Here is a 22,576-nt window from a genome sequence, read left to right as displayed (position 1 = left end):
TATCTTTCTTTTCTTCTCTTCCTTTCTTTCTCTTTCTTTCTTTCTTTCTTTCTTCCTTCCTTCCTTCCTTCCTTCCTTCCTTCCTTCCTTCCTTCCTTCCTTTCTTTATCCCTTCCTTCCTTTCTTTATCCCTTCCTTCCTCCCTCCCTCTCTCTCTCTCTCTCTCTCTTTCTTTCTTTCTTCTTGCCCCCAGGGTTAGGCTCAGGGCCAGCACTAGGAATCCACTGCTCCTAGAGGCTATTTTTCCCATTTTGTTGTCCTTGCTATTGTTGTTGTTGGATAGGACAGAGAGAAGTTGAGAGGGGAGGGGGAAAGAAAGACACCTGCAGACCTGCTTCACCGCCTTCAAAGTGAACCCCCCCCCACAGGTGGGGATCCAGGGGCTGGAACCCAGATCCTTTTGCCTGTCCTTGTGCTTTTTACCATGTGTGCTTAACCCGCTGGGCTACTGCCCAGCCCCCCTTCCCTTTTTTTCCTTCTTTCTCTCTCTTTCTTTCTTTCTTTCTTTCTTTCTTTCTTTCTTTCTTTCTTTCTTTCTTTCTTTTTTCCTTTTCCTCCCTCCCTCCCTCCCTCCCTTCCTTCCTTCCTTCCTTCCTTCCTTCCTTCCTTCCTTCCTTCCTTCCTTTATTTTTTTCAGCAGAGTATTGCTCAGTTGTAGTTTATAGTGGTGTAAGGGACTGAACCTAGGTCTTTGGAGCCCAAGGTATTAGACTCTCTTTACATAAGCATTATGCTATTTTCCTTGCCCCGTATTTATCTTTAATAATATTTTATTTATTTAATATAATAAAATTTAAACATATACATATGGTGAGTGAGCAAGAGAGCGAGAAAGCAGGGGTGGGGCGGGGTAGGAAGGAAAGGAGAGGAGAGACCAGAATACTGCTGTGGTTTATGGTGGTGCTAGGGATTGAACCTGTAACTTCAGAGCTTCAAGCATTCAAGTGTTTTGCATAACTATTTATGCTATCTCCCCAGCCCCCAAACCATTATATCCATTATTTAAATAAGGAGAAATAAAAAACTTAGTTGAGAGTCATGATAAGATATCAGTAGCAATTTATAGATAAGGGTCAGTAGCCAGTACCAAAGAACCCAGGATAAATTGACTCTGATTACTCTTGCCTTGCAAACAAGAGGCTCTCTGAAACCTGGGACTAGATTATGCTTGAATCACACTAAGGGCTAAAAGGGCTATTCTGGTCTCAATCAGAGAGCTAAACTCAATGAGAAGAATGGAACAACCAGAAAATTCAAGAGAAGAAATCTACTACAGATACTCAGTTTCAGTCTGTGATAAAACATTTAAAAAAGTAAGACTATTGATGCATCATTTTGAAAGTTCTGTATTTGGCAGAAAAAGCTTGTAGCTAATAACCTTATGATTAAAATAAGGTCTTTGTTCAGTAAGAGAGCTGGCCAAACACTTTGTCATTCCAAATGCCCTCCAATTTATTCTGAATTAGCTGTTCACACTTTAATGGATAAAAATTTCCATTTTAGGTTTTTATATATGATATTGCATTGCAGTTAAAGCTTCTTTTTTGGAAAGGTTTTACAATGTGATTTTATTTGTTTGCTAGTAAAATTTACTACTGTAATACTTTTACTATCCTCATTTAATCTTCAGACTTCTCTTTAAAAAAAGTCAATTCACCATTATGTTAACTACTCACTCATACTGGCAGGCATGGAGGAGGCCTAGTTTCACAATATATACATTCTTATTGGCTTTGTCTTGAATATTTTATTCTGAGGACAGTGAAATCAGTTTTTTAACAGGAATATTTCATTTAGCCATATTGAGATTTGAAAGGATTATAAATGGTTTATTTTCAGGCATTATTGTAAAAATATAAAAAGGGAGAAAAAAAAACCCACTTTATACTATGGTTTAAATATGTCAATGAGTCAAAATAATGTTAAGGAAAAGCTTTTCCTTATTCTTATTTTGAAGCAAGATTGGATGAATAAAATTTCTAGTTTATTTCTCTAGAGCTATTCTCAAAGAGTTACTTTCATTATATAGATAAATCACATATATATTTCTGAAACAATTGTTATTTCTAGGGAATATATATAAAAAAAAGAAGTACCACTTGAATATGTTTGATAAATATACTGATAAGAAAAATTTATTTTCAGAGAATATATATATATATATGTCTCTGGAATTTTAAAGTTTAAAAAATATTTCTGTGTTTTTCAAAAATAAAGCACATGGTTCATTTCAATTTTATTTATAACATCTCACATGTTAAGACTTAGTTGTTGCTTCTTTGGCCTATTGATATATTTTTATTCACATACATATGTGAATTTATTTGTTTTAACATTCTGTGTATTACAATTCAAGTCTTGGGGTGACATTGAAATTTATGTGGGTCAAATGTTTTTCAGAAAACTCTAGCACACCTATGAAATTATACCTCACAGCGAGATAAAGATAATCTAGCAAAAATGATAATTATTGGTAATTTAGAAAAACAAAAAATTTCATTTTTTCCAAATAATTCATCAATCTGGTAATGACATTAAAACTATGTTTTTTAAAAGACAAGGAACAGTAGCTTTATTAAGCTTAGTCCTTTGTCAAAATGTCTTCTTAGTTCTCATTCAAAAACAAATGTCTTTAAGGTTTTAATAGATGCGAGATTTTAATTTTCATGTTTTTTATATATAACCTGTTTTTAAATTTAAGTATGCATATTTGTGCATGAACATAGTATGAAAGATATTATAAAAATAAAATCAAAATCTATATGCTACTATACATCCACATATACAGACATAAATCATCAGTCCAAATTCATATTCCTCCAAAATATTTGTAAATGTTACTCCAAATACACATTTCGTCGATTCATTATTGAATCTTTATATAAAATTCATCTTCTATAAGCCGTTCAGAATCTTTAGAATTCTTCAGCATGTCTTAATAATTGTGTTTGAGTAATGTTTTACATTTATAGGAGTTTTAAAAAGGCAGGTGCAATGTGACATATCAGAAGAAGCAAATTAAACTCTTGTAAAGCACAGCTGGAATGCTAAAAATGTGTATTTGTAATTTAAATATGTGACACCATCACACTGTAAAATCAGTTCATAATTAGAAAACATCTGTTTTTTTCCAATATGATGTCTAATAGTATATTTAAATAATTTAGAATGCAATAAGGAAAAAAGTCAAGGAACAATAAGTGATTCATGGGCATTTTTTCCTTTTATTTTAATGCCCTATAGGAGATTTTAGAGTAGCCTATAATTTTGGACTAACCTATTATTTTGAAGCTACTTTTAGGATATAGCATATTGCCAATGATAACATTCATATGCCAAGTTCGTGTACTGTTGTGACCTTATTGTGTTAATTCAAATAAATAAATAAATAAATAAACAAAACCAGGTTGTACACGTTGTATTGTTGGGAAGGATTTTCACACTGTTATTTTTCTCTCACCTCACTCCCTTTTTGTCAGTTTTAATCAAAAGACATAGAAAGGAATACAAGTTGATTATTTTAACAGGAAATTTATGTGAATGCATTTCATATATGAGGAAACTGTTGAGTTGTATGAATTCTGGAAATATACTTGAACAGAGTAAAATATTGAGTTTAAGCTTATTGGGATCAATTTGAGTTTAGCTAATAAAGTTTGAACAAAAGCACAATTTCTCAAATGAAGTTAACATGGTAGATTAGCCACACATCTGTCATCAGTGTTCATATAGGAGGGTATTTATATATGTTTGATGAAAACCCAAATGGATATTTTTATTCTAACTGAAGTGTGCACACCGAGCAGTCTTTTGGTTTACTGGCAGTAAATTTTCTAATTTTTTTTTCTAAACCACAGCCTGGGTATTTGTTTCAGATATGGACAAACCAAAGGTATCTTGGGAGTTTCTGTTTTCACAATTACCAGCCCGTGTCTGGAAAGGTTTGCAAATCCAAAAAGCTAAAAGCAACAGCAACAAAAAAGATGGCAGTGAATTAGCTGAATAAAAGCAGACCTAGAGTACTTTTTAAGCTTAGTGACTAAGCTGGGGGTGAGTAAATTAAGTACAGCAAGGCCTGCCTCACAGAGAACTTTGCTGGTGGTGGTGATGGTTGTAGCGGGGGGTGGGGAGGAGTATATTATAATGTACAGGCTCACCTTTCATTTTAACTGCAGTTTCATCACTTTTAATTCTTGGGTATAGGGTAGGGGTGAAAACCTCACTGTTGTATTGGGTGAGAGTACACAAAGTTAATCTACTACCATTTATATTCATCTACTTTGAATCGCCTTTTATCCACCTTTGCTGCTGCAGCCCACAACTCCTCACCATTCATCAGTTTATGTATTGTGCGCCAGGGCAAATAATGACAGAATATCTAGCTAAAGAAGGGGTACTTAATCAGCAATCAAGATTCAATTTGTTTTAATTTTAGCAGGTGTTTGTGAGGTACATTGATGGGAGAGATAATATGTGCTGCTTTCATTAGCTCTCTTGTTTTTGTGCTTGAACATTTAAGAGCCAGATGTTCGGAGGTGAGCTGATCAGAATATTAAGTCTCCAGAGGTTGGTTTCCATAGTGTTTTACATTCCTTTCTTTATCTCCCTCGATTCACCCTGAGCTCTGAGGTGCAAGTGCTTGCAGTGACAGATTCTATCTCAGTGTCCTGTTCAAGGAAGGCTTCAAATTAGTGGCTAATTCTTGGTGTAAAATGCTTGAGTTTAATAATCTGACATTAATTCTTGGACTCTGGGTCAGCCTTGCTTCTCACTCAAAATTCTTTTCCCTGATAATCTATTTTAGTAATTATTTGTGTAGCAGCTGGTATTTCATCAGGATATGTATTTCTTTCCTGAAGTAAAAATACAGGAATCGTATAAGCTTCTGAGGGAATGACCCTATCATCTTGTTAAATCAATATCCAAACTTTATCAGTGTTCTGTCATCAACTAGTCAAAATACAATAGTGATGACAGCATCTTAGCATGAACAATAATAGTAGGGCCATATGAAATTGGTAGCTTTGCTGAGCTTGAAAGTTATTACCTTTCTCAAGAAGTGTGACAATTATATGAAATTATTTTATAACATAATATAAAATCACTATTACAGTTTGCAATAAACCATTAACAGCACTTAGAGAAGATCTAATCAGTAGCTAGGCTTTCTTTTACAATTTTGACTCGATTATAACTGAATTTATCTTTTATTTAATATCCTTCCTAGCTACATTTTCATAAACTGCACATCTTTTTCCCTTCTTTTGGTTCTTCCATGTATTAGGAATCTGATTTCTCTTTCTGTTGAAAAACAAACCTGCCAATAAAGAGTTAATTGAATTGGCATTGGCAAGAAGATGTTTTCTTTCACTATTAATTGTTCTCTGTTTACTTTAGTTCAAAGATTGTACTGTTTTACAAGCATATTTTCTTAATTGTGTCACCTTGTACTATAACTATGTCAGAGGGGAAACATTTGCAAGTGATTAGATATGGACCTATGTGTCACCAAATGTATGAGGTACACACCCTTATAGGATATAATTGTGATCTTTTAATATGCGGCCATTGACCCAGACTTGTTATTATCTATTATAGTTTATAATAATGTATCTCTTTATGATTAAATGATGATGCCCGGCAGAACACTATGATTAGCATTTCAGTTATTTATAGATTATGTCAGAGCAGTAATAAACATAAAATGCTGTTAATGTGTGGCTAATGAAATCTGGACATGAACAAGTTTATGAATTGATATAATTCATTTGAGTGTTCTAACTGAGCTGCTGGTTCTCGTCATAATTCAAAAGCTTAGCAGGGTTCACCGATTAGGTGGTAGACTAATTTGCTACAAAAAGTCAATGGGTTTTCTTCATCTTAGGCCATCATACCCAGCATGGCTGATTGCATAAGGACTATACAAAGTAATTCCCATAAATATATTTATTAAGCTTAATATGTTTTGTAAGGATAGGACAGAATCAACTATTGCAGAACATACGTAGAACTAAAAATCAGTGTTAATTAGATAGCCAAAAAGATATCTGCAGCAAAATCATGAAAGGCCAGAGAATTGTTTGATTAAGGGACAGCAGCAAACACTGATAAAGGCTGTAAAATAGGGGTGGCTCCTCCTTTTGCCCCTTTCAGATACTTACTAAGCTCACATCAAATTCCATTTGACCAGTGATGACTGGTGGTTCAAGTTGCTTTTCACAGAATATTAGTAATAGCTTCCTACCTATGTGTCAATTCAAGTCTCCAAGGAAAAATATCAGTCTGCACTTTGTTCTAATAATGTTAATACATTTCCTGGGAAAATCTGTTGTTAGATCAACTGAAAGCATGATTTCTTCTAAGCAAACAAAAATCTGAAGATGTCTCTGAGGCTCTTAGAGACAGTCTGTATGGCTAAGCAGAGACTACTCACCTTTAGCTTATGGAAAGCAGATCTGAACTCTCAGGCAGCAGTGACTGACTCTTTGACTTACCACCCTTGCATGGAAGACTGCCACACAGTCATATCTGATACATTTAAAAATATGTCAGTTTGGACTTTCATAATGCAAAGAGAAACAATACATTGGTTTTCCAGCTTTAATTTGAATGTGAAATATTTTCTAGCTTCAGATTGAATGCAAAATATCTAATTACTGTTTCAGTCTAACTGAAGCATCACTTGTATAATACTAAATCTTGTTTTTCTATTAATTCATCAAGGTTCCATTGAGGGTAAAATTAGCACAAAGTAAAGGATGATTCAAGGTGACAGATTTGGGGTCAGAATTATTATTATGGTTACTTTCACAACTAATAACACCCAAGGTAGCAATTTTCCAACAGTAATGATGAATGCTTTCTGGACATAAAGTTGCCATTGATGATGTGAACTATTGCTTGGGATAGCCATATAGAGACTGAAGATGAAATGAGTGATGGAAGTCCACTCAGGTTTAGCATTTCCCAAAAGTGTGTTCCATGGATTATCATCACTTAAAATTTTTCGATTAAAAATGTATTTTGGGGAGTCGGGCGGTAGCGCAGCGGGTTAAGCGCACGTGGCGCAAAGCACAGGGACCGGTGTAAGGATCCCAGTTCAAGCTCCAAGCTCCCCACCTGCAGGGGAGTCACTTCACAGGCGGTAAAGCAGGTCTGCAGGTGTCTGTCTTTCTCTCCCCCTCTCTGTCTTTCCCTCCTCTCTCCATTTCTCTCTGTCCTATCCAACAACGACATCAATAACAACAACAATAACTACAACAATAAAACAAGGGCAACAAAAGGGAATAAATAAATATAAAACATTAAAAAATGTATTTCATGGGGGTGGGCGGTTGTGCAGTGGGTTAATCACACTTGGCACTAAGCACAAGGACAGGCACAAGGATCCCAGTTTCAGCCCCTATCTCCCCACCTGCAGGGGAGTCGCTTCACAGGCGGTGAAGCAGGTCTGTAGGTGTCTGTCTTTCTCTCCCCCTGTCTGTCTTTCCCTCCTCTCTCCATTTCTCTCTGTCCTATCTAATAATGATGACCACAATAATAACAGCAACAACAAAAATTATTTGCTTCCAGAGTTTTCCTATGCTAAATTTATGCCACATAAACAATTTTTTTATTGCCATATTGCAGAATTCTTTTAAAATTTTTATTAGAGATTTAATAATGATTGATAAGATTGTGGCATAAGAAGGATACAATTCCATACAATTCCTGCCACCAGAGTTCCATATCAGCTCCCCACCATTGGAAGTTTATTATTTATCCCTCTGGGAGTATGAACCAATGATCTTTATGGGGTATAGCAGGTGGAAGGTCTGGCTTCGCTAATTGCTTCTCCGCTGGACATGGACATTGATAGGTTGATCCATACTCCCAGCCTGCTTCTATCTTTCCATAGTGGAGTAGGGCTCTGGGAAGGTGGGGTTCCAGGACACATTGGTGAGGTCATCTTCCCAGGGAAGTCAAATTGGCGTCATGGTAGCATCTGTAACTTGGTGGCTAAAAAGCATTAAGATATAAAGCAGAACAAAGTTGTTTAATAGTCAGGAACCTAAAGGTAACAGTATAGCAGATGAGATTTGGGGTCTTCATGTTGGAAGGAACTAGGAAGTCTATTCTAGAGATATTCCAAAGGACCAATGGCTTTACTAATTTTTGCATAGGTCCTTGTGCATTGTAAGATCCACTCAACCAGGTGTGCCACCACCCAGCTCCTACTGCAGAATTCTTTAAGGTCTCAAGGGTAGTCTACAATGAATGTTCTTTAGCTATTTACACTATTTGCAAGAACTTGATTGTAGTTGTAGGTTTATTTGTGATAAGGGTCTCTATACTGACTGAAATGAGAAATTTCTTGCTTTTTGTTTTAGTTAAATCAGCTTAATGTGGTAGTCTTGATTTTTCATAATGTCTTATGAATAGTATTCAATTCAATTTCTTTTTTTTCTTTTTTTAAAATATTTTATTTATTAATGAGAAAGATAGGAGAGAGGGAGAGATACAGAGAGAGAGAGAAAGAGAGAAGGAGAGAGAGAAGCAGACATCACTCTGTTACATGTGCAGCTGGGGATCAAATTCAGGACCTCATGCTTGAGAGTCCAATGCTTTATCCAATACACCACCTCCAGACCACAATAAATCTTTAAGTGAATAAACAAGTAAAAACAGTTTGTCAGTGAGCTAAGCTGATCTGTTATCTGCTCTCATTCATTTGAAACCTATGCAGATGTAGGAAATGAATCTGAAGAAGGCTGATTCAATGGGGGTTGTGGCTATGTCTATTTTAATCCAGAGTAAAAGTGCTAGTGCTTTTTTTTTTTTTTGATTGTACCTGTAGCTATTTTTTTCTGATTTTTTTTGGGGGGGAATTAATGTTTTATATTCAACAGTAAGTACAATAGTTTGCACATGCATAACATTCCCCCAGATTCCCATATAACAATACAACCCCCACTAGGTCCTCTGAATCCTTCTTGGACCTGTATTCTCCCCACCCACCGATCCCAGAGTCTTTTACTTTGGTGCGATACACCAATTCCATTTCAGGTTCTACTTCTGTTTTCTTTTCTGATCTTGTTTTTCAACTTCGACCTGAGAGTGAGATCATCCCATATTCATCCTTCTGTTTCTGACTTATTTCACTTACCATGAATTTTTCAAGGTCCACCCAAGATCAGCTGAAAATGGTGAAGTCACCATTTTTTACAGCTGAGTAGTATTCCATTGTGTATATATACCACAACTTGCTCAGCCACTCATCTGTTGTTGGACACCTGGGTTGCTTCCAGGTTTCGGATATTACAAATAGTGCTGCCAAGAACATATGTGTACACAGATCTTTTTGGATGGGTATGTTGGGTTCCTTAGGATATATTCCCAGGAGAGGAATTGCAGGATCATAGGGTAGGTCCATTTCTAGCCTTCTGAGAGTTCTCCAGACTGTTCTCCATAGAGGTTGGACCAATTGACATTCCCACCAGCAGTGTAGGAGGGTTCCTTTGACCCCACACCCTCTCCAGCATTTTCTGCTGTTACCTTTTCTGATGTATGACATTCTCACAGGAGTGAAGTGGTATCTCGTTGTTGTCTTTATTTGCATTTCTCTGACAATCAGAGACTTGTAGCATTTTTTCATGTGTTTCTTGGCCTTTTGGATTTCTTCTGTGGTGAATATTCTGTCTATATCCTCTCCCCATTTTTGGATGGGGTTATTTGTTGTCTTGTTGTTGAATTTGGCAAGCTCTTTACATATTTTGGTTATTAGCCTCTGGTCTAATGTATGGTATGTAAAGATCTTCTCTCATTCTGTGAGGGGTCTCTTGGTTTGGTAGTGGTTTCTTTCGCTGTGAAGAAGCTTTGTAACTTGATCTAGTCCCATAGGTTTATACTTGCCTTAGTCTTCTTTGTAATTGGATTCATTTCATTGAAGATGTCTTTAAAATGTATGTGGAAAAGAGTTCTGCCATTATTTTCTTCTAGGTATCTCATAGTTTGTGGTCTAACATCCAAGTCCTTGATCCACTTGGAATTTACTTTTGTATTTGGTGAAATACAGTGGTTCAGTTTCATTCTTCTGCATGTTTCAACCCATTGTTTCCAACACCATTTGTTGAAGAGACTCTGCTTTCCCCATTTAATAGTCTGGGCCCCTTTGTCAAAGATTAGCTGTCCATAGGTGTCTGGGCTCACTTCTGGGCTCTCAATTCTATTCCACTGGTCGGTGTGTCTATTCATGTCCAGTACCAAGCAGTTTTGATGACAATGGCCCTATAATACAATTTGAGATCTAGGAGTGTGATGCCTCCAGTTCTGTAATTTTTTTTCTCAAGATTCTTTTGGAAATTCTAGGTTTTTTCTGGTTCCAGATAAACATTTGTAGCATTTTTTCTATCTTCCTAAAAAATGTGCTTGGGATCTTGATGGGGATAGCATTAAATTGTATATGGATCTGGGTAGTATATTCATTTTGATGATGTTAATTCTTCCAACCCATGAACATGGAATATCTTCCCACTTCTTGGTGTTTTTTTTCAATTTCCTTGAGTAGTGACTCTTAATTTTCAGTATACAAGTCTTTCACTTCTTTGGTTAGGTTTACTCCTAGATATTTTATTGTTTTAGTTGCTATAGTAAAAGGAATTGATTTCTGGATTTTAATTTCTTCTAGCTTTTTGGTATTCTTCGTGTTGGTTTGGCCCCCTTCCCCCTACCTCTGAGAGAAATGGTTTGGCCCTTGCTAGTTTCGCGCCCCTCTTTCTCCCCGCCCCCTATGCTAAATAGTTCGACAGTTCTTGGCGCAGCCGCAAAAAGAGAAGGAGGTAGCACAGATCTGTGTGGTGATTAGTTTAAGGGGCTCTCTCTGCCGCCAGAGCAGAAAGACAGGAGAGCACATGTTTGCCCACTCATGAATAAAGCCTCTCTGCCCAGCTTTGTGTCCCTGGTCGTCTCTGTCTGCCACCGCGAAGCTAGCCCAGCCTACTGGAGCCCCAAACTTTAATGACAAATCCGAAACATTAACAACAAATGGCACCCACATGGCCAACATGGCAGGGCCATGGGGCAGGGCTGCGGCGGCCTATCCTGGCCACCACCCTGTGGTACCTCGGCCCGCGCCTTCTGCAAGGCTGGCCTTCCCGCTCTCCTGCTATGAAGTCTGGGCAGATCCTGGACCACCTGGAGACCATGGCTCCCTGCTGAAACTGGGCCCCCTGGCTGAGATCCTCAGCTCTGGTCTGAAGGCAGAAGTACGCAGAGATTCGTGCAGAGATCGCAACCTGTAATTCCTAGAAGTGGAGCTGCGTGGGAGGCTCCCCTCCGGTTGGTGACCCCCAACAACAACTAAGACAGTACAGATCTAAATTCATGTTTAAAATGACATGTCTTTGTAACAAAGGTTTCTCTCCTTGTGTATTAATGACCATGTTTACGTGTCTGTTGGTAACAAGTTTGGTAACATTAACTTTAAGGTTAACAATGTAACTTTAAGGCTATATTCTTACCAGACAAAGTTAAATGAAAAAGGGTTTCAACGTAATTCTCATAAAGATAAAATTAACTTACATTTAAAGTCTGAGGTAAAAAATTAGTTAAAAATCAATATATTTTAACCAAGTTGGTCTAAACAAAACCTGCGCACACCTAGGGTGTGTCTCCATCTTGAATGGGTGTAACAAAAGGTTAAATAGACTTGTTGATATGTAAAACTCTTGATTCCCTTCTCTGTTAGAAATGGTAGATTACACAATGGCTATGCTAATGATTCTCATGCCTGAGGTTTTCTTTCCTTGATTCTTATGTTTACCTTTACACATTCTATTGTTTAAACTTTAAACAACCTTAAAATCATTCTAAAAAAGACTTCTAATTGTAATAGAGTTATCAATTGTGATAAACTTCTAACCTGTTACAAGTTTGTTTCATAGTAAGTAAATTGCAGCTGTCAAGTTCTCTATAGAAAAGCAGAATTCCAATGGCTGACATTCCCCATCGAGACAGACATACAACAATTCATCCCTTGGCAATTCTTTGGTGGACATCTGCTTTGGACTTTGCATCTATGTTCATCAGAGATATTGGTCTGTAGTTTTCTTTTTTGGTTGTGTCCCTGTCTGCTTTTGGTATCAGAGTGATGCTGGCTTCATAGAAGCTGGCAGAGAGTATTCCAGTGTCTTCAATCTTCTGGAAGACTTTTAAAAGTAGAGGTATTAGTTCTTCTTTGAAGGTTTTGTAGAATTCATTTGTAAAACCATCGGGTCCAGGGCTTTTATTTTTGGGGAGATTTTGATAATTACTTTGAGTCTGTGTTTGTCTTGTTGAGTTAGGTGGGTTTCCTGTAGACAGCATATTGTTGAGTTGTATTTTCTGATCCATCTTCCTACTCTGTGTCTTTTAATAGGTGAATTCAGACCATTGACATTTATTGATATCAAAAATTGAAGATATTTTAATGCCATTCTTGTAGAGTTTTAGAGTGTTCTGATATATGTCCTATTTATGATGGTCTGTTTATAGAAGACCTTTCAGAACTTCTTTCAGGGCAGGCTTGGTGATAGTTGATTCCTTCAACTGTTGTGTGTCTGAGAAGGTTTTGATGCCTCCATCTAGTCTGAATGACTGTCTAGCAGGATATAGTAGTGTTGGTTGAAAGCCTTTCTCATTGAGCACTCGATAGTATCTTGTCATTCTCTTCTGGCCTGTAGTGTTTGTGTGGAGAAGTCTGCTGCTAATCTTATGGGTTTTCCTCTGTAGGTGACTCTTTGCTTCTCTCTTGCAGCCTTCAGGATCCTTTCTTTATCCTTATTCCTTTCCATTCTAAATATGATGTGTCTTGGTGTCTTTACGTCTGGGTTAATTCTGTTTGGGACCCTCTGGGCTTCTTGAATCTTTATGTCTTTGATGTTGTCTAAACTAGAGAAGTTTTCAGCTATTATGGCTTGAAGAATGCTTTCTTCCTCTCCCTCTGGTAAGCCAATAATGCGTATATTGTTTCTTTTGAAGTCATCCCATACGTCTCTGTTGTTGTTTTCAGCATCTCTTAATCTCTTTTTGAGATCTCTTACTTCTTTTTTAGTTGTCTCTAATTCGTCCTCAATCTTGCTAATTCTGTCTTCAGCCTCATTGATTCTATTCTCTCTGCCCTCTACTGTTTTCTGGAGTTCATCTATTTTGTTTCCCTGTTCTGATACTGTTTTAGCTTGTTCAGCTAGTTGTGTTCTTAGCTCAGCTATTTCAACTTTCAGCTCTCTAATAACCTTGAGATAGTTAATGTTTTCTTCCAGAGTCTCATTTGTTGTTCCTGTATTTCTGATTACAATTCTTTCAAACTCTTTACTCACTCCTGTGATTATTTCCTTAGCTAATGTTGGATGTTGAACACATTATTTTGTGCTTCACCCTTTGGGGGGCTTTTAGCTGGACTGTTGTCCTGGTTTGTTTCTCCAATATTTCTTCTTGTTGGTTTACCCATTTTATATATTATGTTATGAGTTCCCTTTCTTAGTACTTTTCAAATTACTGATTACTATCTCCTGGATTGACTTGTGTCTAAGTAAGGTAATTAAATGGTTCACAGTGGTGGAAGTTAACAGTTGTTTCAATCATATTTTAATCCCTGAGTTGGGGCTCAGTGATTTAAAAGCCTCTTTTTTTTTTTTTTCTCCTCTGTATGCTATGGGAGCCTGAGGGCTTTAAACTATAAGTAGGCTTCTTAGCTTAATCACCGACTCCTGGCCAAGAGATAAGGCAGGGTGTAGCAGAGATAATACAGTGGTTATGCAAAGAGACTTTCACAGCCCGACAGCTATGCAACAGAGGTATAGGTCTCCTCCTGAGTTTCCTGGTTAGATCTCTGTCCCCTGGTGTCACTCCCTGCTGCTGCTCCAGATTCTGAAGGCAGTAGCAATGGAGACTCAGAGTTGCACTTGGTGAGTCTCCGGGGAGTCCTCTCCTTCCTTCAGCTGTCCCCTTGTTGGTGGAACAGACTGGAGGTGGTGTCTCAACTGATAAACTGCTGGACTGTTACCAGCCACTTAGTCTCTCCCTAGGCTCCTCTGTCACCAGCCAAATGTGTTTGCACTCACCAGTGATTTGGTGGGTTCCTGTAGTTGTTCTAGTCCTGTCTTGTTTTGGTCCCAGATGGTCTCCTTTCGTATTCCTAGTTGATCTGGGAGAGGAGAGGAGAGGAGAGGAGAGGAGAGGAGAGGAGAGGAGAGGAGAGGAGAGGAGAGGAGAGGAGAGGAGAGAAACAGATCTGCTGCTGCTCATAGCCCTGCCTCCCTCGATTCAATTTCTATTGGTCTTTTAGAAATTATTTGGACAAGTACATAAGATCAAGAGTCACAAATATCTACTAATTGAAAATGTTTTAATTTAAAACCTTGTTTATAGATTCAATCATACAATATAGTCTTCCTTGCATAAAGTGTACCAGTGATCTAACCCTTATGATTTTTAATTCCAATTTAAAGTAGATTTCAAAATTATAGGTGCTTCTGAAAAAATTGGAGAGCAGGATTCTTCCATTCTTTCTTAAATATGTTTTTCATCCTGGGGAAGGGGTAGATAGCATAATGGTTATGCAAACAGACTCTCATGTCTAAGGCTCCAAAGTCCCAGGTTCAATCCCCCACACCACCATAAGTTTTTCATTCTGTTGTAGCTTTCCCTCAAATGATTACTCTTTCTATAGTTTGTGTTTGGGGGAGAGAGGGTGACTGTGTTCAGCATTAGTTCAACTTATTTATTATTATTATTTGCCTCCAGAGTTATTTCTAGGGTTTTGTATCAGTACTACGAATCCACTGCTCCCCATGGTCATTTTTTTCCATTAGTTGGGTAGGACAGAGAGAAATTGAGAGAGGACAGAGAGGTAGGGAGAGTAAAAGATAGATGTCTGCAGACCTGCATCGCTGCTTATGAAGCTTCTCTGCTACAGGTGGGGAGCAGAGGATCTTTGCGCATGTCCTTGCACTTAGTACTATGTATGCTTAACCAGTTGCACCACCACCTGGCCCAACACAATTATTCTTTATCTTGCACATGAACATGGGATGGCTTTCTACTTCTCTGTATCTTTTTCTATTTCTATGGGAAGTAACTCATAGTTGTTCAGTATAAAGATATTTTGCTTTCCTTGTTAGCTTATTCAAGACATTTGATTGTTTTGGTTTGTTTTTTTCTTTTTTTGAAAGGAAGTCTGAAGATTGTGGGGGTTGGAGTTGGAGTTGAATATCCACTGGAGGAGGGAGAAGGCACCCAGGTGGTGGTGAAATTCTAACACTGAGCGACCACAGCCTCATATAACAACATTTCCTCAATAAAAATCAAAGCTGTATGCTTAGGTGCCACTCTAGTGACTGTGCTCCTGACCCTCAGCCACCACCATCTTGTCTTTTGGTTAGATTATTAATGCAGCCAGTGTTATAGGGAAAATCTTATCATTGGAATGGGCAGAAATCCAGATTCTTCATAAAACTCCACTTTTAAATAATACCTGTTAACAAATGATGAGGATCGTTTATTAAATATCTTGATGGAAGACTTTTTCTGTAACCTAGAATCTAAAAATATTTCAGTGTTTATAAAATATCCACTTGCAGTAAATCGGTCAATAGTTTCTTTGCCAGTTTTTATTTAGGTACTTTAAATACAAATTTAGCAGTCAGATTGGGATGTAGCAACATAAAAGGATTTTGGTTTCCAACTATCCATGTGTCCTCTACATTTCCTCGTCTTTGTAGGTATATATTTGTGACTACTTCTTTCTGACGCACTTGAATACAAGTGATTAGTCAGTTCTGGTCCGATGTAGGGGAGAGTGGAGGGAGGAATCTTCTATATTACTTGCTGTTTCATTTATTTATTTACTTTTATTGAGTCATTAATGTTTTACAATTGACAGTAAATGCAATAGTTTTTACATGCATAACATTTCCCTGTTTTCCACATAATAATAAAACCCCCATTAGGTCCTCTGTGGTCAGGTCCCAGGACCTGAACCACACCCCCAACACCTTGCAACTTACCCCAGAGTCTCTTTTACTTTGGTGCATTACAACAACTCCAGTTCAAGTTCTGCTTAGTGTTTTATCTTCTGATCTTGTTTTTCAATTTCTGCCTATGAGTGAGATCATGCCATATTCATCCTTCTGTTTCTGACTTACCTCACTTAACATGATTTCTTCAAACTATCCAATTTGGGCTAAAAAAAGGTGAAATGACCATTTTTAATAGCTGAGTGGTACTCCACTGTGTATATAGACCACAACATACACAGGCACTCATCTGTTGTTGGGCACCTGGGTTTCTTCCAGGTTTGGGCTATTACAAATTATGCTGCTATGAATACAGGTATATACAAATATTTTTGGGTATGTTTGATTCCTTAGGATATATCCCCAGAGGAGGAATTGCAAGGCCATAGGGTGGGTCCACTTTTAGCCTTCTGAGAGTTCTCCAGACTGCTCTCCACAGGGGTTAGATGAATTTACATTCCCACCAGCAGTGCAGAAATGTCCCTTTGTCCTCACAACCTCTCCAGCATTTGTTGCTGCTACCTTTTCTGATGTATGACATTTTCATAGGAGTTAAATGATATCTCATTGTTGTCTTAATTTCCTGCTGTTTCTTTTCCCCTATCTCTCTTTCTCTTATCCTTTTTCTTTTCCTTTTCTCTGGCTCTTTTCTTCTTCCCATTTTTGCATTAGCAATGAAAGGCTTTAGATAAACCAGTTCAAGATGTAAGTGTAAAGCACTCTCTCAGTCACCTGGTATTGTATTATTCAAATTAAAGATTGTGTGTGTGTGTGGGTAGGGAGGTGTTGTTGTTGGTAAATGGGCATAGGCATGGGCATGTGCAGTGGGGGTGGTGGAAAACATGGTATTTCAAGGTTCATTACCACAGCAGATACTAGTTTTGTCTAAATGATAGAATGATTCACTGTATTCATTAAAAGAACCAGAAGAATTTCAGCTTGATATGCTTATTCATAGTATGTTTCCACCCAATATTACTAACTGTATGATGGATCAGATCTAGCAAAATGATGTATGAATACATATCTCTCTTTTAATTTGCATACACTTGTTGTGAGTATGCAGATATGCAAAGAAGAAATTTAAAATTGACCTATTAAATAGGGCCAACAAACAGCCACAGTGGCCCTGACCTTTTTCTCATGTCCTGATATGTTTTTGGTGTTTATTAGCTTCTTGGTATGCTTTAAGAGTTTTGCTTTGATGCTTTAATTAATCCTCACAGTAACACTATGAATTAGGTACTGTTATTTCCCTGCATTTACATGCCAGGAAATGAGTCCCAAAGAAATAAATTGTCCAAGGTTATGTTACTGGTAGGTGGCCAGTAGAGAGACATGAAAATCTGAGAGTTCATTCCTTAACCCTACATTATGTTATTTAAGCCAACATTTTTAATGATGTTCACAACTGTAGATATATAGATTAACTAGCATAGTGCTGGGCATGTAGCCAATACCCCCAAAATATATTGGTTCATTTCTTGGTGGAGGACTTCCAGAAGTCAACTCTTGTTTGGTTTCTGAAGAGTTAGGATTAACAACTACTTGTAAGCAGCCCAGTTTAGTGCATAGTTGATGAAATCCTTGTTTGAAACTTACCTTCATTTGGTTTTTCTGTATTGCTCAGAAATGTAGTTGTCTCCCAGACCCAGAGAAAACAAATATTCAGAGTTTTCTTTTTAAGGTGGGGCATATTGTACATAGATTGGATTTGAAGAGCCCTGTTCCACAGTAAATTCTTATCCTGTGGTATAAAAATTATCTTAAAATACTAAGTATTCATCTCCAAAAACTTAAGTGCATGTCCCTTTGCTCTGTTTGCAAGACTCTACTGATTTAACTTCATTTTCCACTTTCTTCAGATCTCCAATTGTTTGTAATGCACAATATTTGGTATACGTTAAATCTAGTGATCTTGTTTTATCCAACCAGAAAAATATATGTCTCTACAACCTGTCTTTATTACTCCTTCCATATAATACCTTGGCTTCCATCCATGCAGTGAAACACTAAAATTTGGGTTAGTTATGCTATTTAACAGTTACTTGTTCTTGAAAGTTTTATTAAATCTCCCTAGCCTCATCATAACTCAAGAATAAAATAGGGAGTCGGGCGGTAGCGCAGCGGGTTAAATGCAGATGATGCAAAGCAAGGACCGGCATAAGGATCCTGGTTCAAGCCCCTGGCTCCCCACCTAAAGGGAAGTCGCTTCACAAGCGGTGAAGCAGGTCTGCAGGTGTCTATCATTCTCTCTCCCCTCTGTCTTCTCTGCCTCTCTCAGTATCTCTCTGTCCTATCCAACAACAATGACATCAATAATAACTACAACAATAAAACAACAAGGGCAACAAAAGGGAATAAATAAATAAATTAAACAAATAATAAAATAAATATAATCATATTGACTTAGTGTAACTCAGTTTACAAGATGCTCTAAATGAATTCTAACTCCTTTCATCTTTTAGTTTCTGTCTATCTAATCACATGCATTATATTTCAAAGTTTAGATTTAATTAATCTATTTATTTATTTATTTATTTATTTATTGTCACCACTGGGGCTTCACTGTTCCAGGTCAGCTTCTTCAGATAGAAAGACAGAGACACAGGCTGGCCAAATAACTATCTTGGATAGTGCACATCCATGCTTCAGCATCTCAGTGGATCATGATAATACCCTCCCAGGTGCATTGCAACTCATCCAGATGCTGTTGCCACACTGGTGTCCTGAGCAAGTTTGGGCACTTTGTTTGAGGAAGCTTTTACCCTGTAGTCTTTCCTATACACATTTTTTCTCTTTGTCATTGTTTGTCTATGTGGAAAAATCATCCCAGAGTAATGAAACCTTAGTGATGACCAAAGGGGAAAAATGATAAAGTGATAGAAATACAGAAAGACACCATAGTACCAAAATTTTCTTCAGTGAGTTATACACTTGGCAAAACAAGCACACTATCCAAGTGAGCTATCTTGTTGTCCCACAGATTATTATTATTATTTAAACTATTTATTTATTGGATAGAGACAGTTATAAATTGAGAGGGAAAGGGGAGATAGATAAGAGTCAGAGAAAGAGTGATGCCTGCACCACTTGTGAAACTTTCCCCCTGCAGGTGGGGACTGGGGTTCGAACCTTGGTCCTTGCACATTATAATATGTGCACTGAACTAGGTGTGCTACCACCCAGCCCCCGGTCTATTATTTCTTCTCAAATTGTTTTGTATTTACTATCCTGTGTACCCCAAGCAACTCTTTGTTATACCTGGTAGCTAAGCTGACATCAACAATTAAATTGTGTTTAGCCACTTGTCTTTCTTTGCGTAGATTGTCCAACTGGCATATAGTTGAGTGTATAGGAGACTTTCTACTCTTGCATTTTTCATAAAGCTGACATGCAACAGGCAGCCAGGATATACTCCCTTTAATTGCCAGCTTATTATCTTTGATGCAAAGATTCATGATGGGGATAGTAGGACATAGTCATTGCTTAATTCATTTTTGTAAGACACTGTGTATGGAGTGGTAAGGAATTCCCAAGTTAGGGAATAGTTGTTATATAAAAAGTGTAAAATAGCTTCTATACTGTAATTTGAGAACTAGAACACAAGGACATCCAAAAGACGGGAAAGTATGTCTATTTTGGAAAAGTAGAAGTAGGGGTTGGGTGGTGGTGGTGCACCTGGTTGAGGGCACATGCTACAATGCACAAGGACCCAGATTTGAAGCCCCTGTTCCCAGTTGCAGAAGGGAAGCTTTGTGAATGGTGAAGCTGTACTTCAGGTGTCTCTCTCTCTCTCACTCTGTTTCCCCCTACCTCTTTGATTTCTGACTGTTTATCTCCAATAGATAAATAAATATTATATATAAAAATGAAAAGTAGGGGGCCAGGAGGTAGCGCAGCAGTTTAAGTGCACGTGGCACAAAGTGCACTGACCGGGTGTGAGGATCCCTGTTCGAAGCCTGGCTCCCCACCTGCATGGGGGTCGCTTCACAAGCGGTGAAGTCTCCCTCTCTGTCTTCCCCTCCTCTCTTGCTTTCTCTCTGTCCTATCCAACAACAACAACAACAGCAATGACAACAGTAATAATAAGTACAACAACACAGGCAACAAAAATGGGGGAAAAATGGCCTCCAGGAACAGTGGATTTGCAGGCGCCAAGCCCCAGTGATAATCCTGGAGCCAAAAAGTAAATAAATAAATAAATAACCAAAAAGTAAAAGAAGTGAATTCTTTTACAATTGGCATATTACATTTCTTCTATTTCTAGTCCAAGTGTTCTATCATCATTTGTAGCTAAAAATCTATTTGTAGCTAAAAATTCATCTGGAAATGGAGGGGAAAGCCTCAGCCTTGTGGACATCAATAGGATATTCCTTATGTCCCACATGAAATCCAGATATTTATTCTAATGACTGCTTAGGATATGGACTTATACTCACCCGACATATTTCTTTAAAAGAATATCTCATAAGGCAATGATATTTGTACATAGATTTGGAAGTACATGTGTTTCAGTTTTTAAAAATTTGACAGATGTGTAGAGTGAAAAGTAAAAAGCATATTTATATATAAAAAGAACCCATCTCTGATCATTTCAGTGCCTGTGCAGAGGTGTTTAACATTCTTTCCCCTTCATGTCTCTGATCCAACACATGACTCTTTGAGTATTTGCTTCACTTATTGCCCACATCAGCCTTTGTTCAGCTACATTTCAGTATCATTCACACTACACACATTCTCTTACCATAGAACATAAATCTTTTTCCTGTCTCAACAGAAATGTGCTTGGTGTAATCATATACCACAGGCTAGAGCCATATTTTACTGATCCTTTCCCCCCTTTTTTTTAAACTTTAAACTTCTAGATTAAATTATTTTTGCCATATTATTCCCACAAATGATTTTGCCTCCTCTATGAAGATAAACCATACTTACTTTCTTTTATTTATTGAGTTAAGGGGAAAAAGATTTGAAAAAGTTTATAATTAAACTTGTTACCTGCTTCAATAAGGCAATCTGTCGTGAATCACTCTTTAACAAAGTTGACATCTGTAATAAAACTTTGTTTTTACATACCCCTTTATGTCAGCCTAGATATTTTAATATTCTTAGTGAGGGAACCAAAATAATCATAGACTTTTTGTCAGTACAATTAGCATAAATGCCTTGAATGATTTGAAAACATCTACACTTAAAACTTCTCTATGGTATACTTTGTCTTAGCATTTTTAAACCATTTATTTATTTATTCCCTTTTGTTGCCTGTTGTTTTTGACGGTCTGGTTTCACGGGTGGGTAACAGATGACCAGGGACTCATGGTTGAGCTGTAGGCAGCATCTTTTTATTCATGCAGGACTCAGCGCAATCTATACTAAGCTAAGCTAAACTCAAACTAAAACGAACAATGTTGTCTTTATATATACTTCCCAAGTAGGGTGTGAACAGGATGTGACATAGAGAGGGTGGAGAGAAAAGTGACTGGTGAAAAGCAGAGTGTGACAAGGAGAGGGGGGAGCAAAAACATATCATGAACCAGTGGGGATTGAACCAATGCCCTGCAGTGGTAATGTAAATAGAATACAGTAGTTATGTAAATAGAATACAGTGTTAAGCAGGGGGTATTAAACTAATGAAACAGAAGGGGTTTTTAGAAGCATACCAACAATTCCCCATTTCTTTTTTAACTAATGGCCATAGTATCAAGATTGTGGGGTGAACAGAAACCTATATCGTACAGGCGTTTTCAAAAGAACTGGCATAAGACATGGAAAACAAAATAGGCTAGCAGCAATAACCAGTGTGATGCCAAGGGGAATGTTTCTTGCCTCAAAGGGCAAGGTCTAGCAGGCGAAAGAGCATTTCTTGTCTCTGGGAGCGCTTCATGCCTCTGGGGGCATCTCTTGCCTCAAAGGGCGTTTCCTGCCTCTGTGGGCATAACCTAATAAGGAGGGAGGGGTTTTCTGACTCTGGGGGCAGAGCCTGCAGGTGAGGAGATATGATCTATAAAGTCTCAAGGCAATTGGCTGAAGTTAGTCTTTGAGAAACAAGGCAGCGTGTACCAGTAAGTCCAATGGAGGTGTCAGTCCAAAGTAGCTGACCACAGAAGAAAATGCCAAGGGATGAAAGAAACGTTGCATGTCTGTCTTGATGGGGAATGTCGGCCACCAGAATTCTGCTTTTCTGTAGAGAGTGATCTTTGGAGTCTGTGAATCTGTTTCTTCAGGTCATGCCAGGTCACATCATTGGTCTCCGGGGGTGTGTTGTAGTCATTCCATCTTGTGGGCGATGTCAGAGAACAGGAGTCCAAATGGATTTCCAGGAATTCCATTTGAGTAGATGCTTTTTCATGTGAAGACTTGACAGCTGAAATTCACTTACTTGTCGAACTTGTAGCAGAATAGAAGTTTACTATAATTGATAACTCCATTATAATTGGAAGTCCTTTCTAGTATGATTTTAAGGTTTGTTTAAACAGTTTAAACTCAATAAAATGTGGAAAGGTAAACAGAAGAATCACGGTTAAAAGCCTCAGGCATAAGAA

This window comes from Erinaceus europaeus, chromosome 3, assembly GCF_950295315.1.
Source record: "Erinaceus europaeus chromosome 3, mEriEur2.1, whole genome shotgun sequence".
NCBI classification, from domain to species: Eukaryota; Metazoa; Chordata; class Mammalia; order Eulipotyphla; family Erinaceidae; genus Erinaceus; species Erinaceus europaeus.
Note: the sequence above shows the minus strand (reverse complement) of the source record.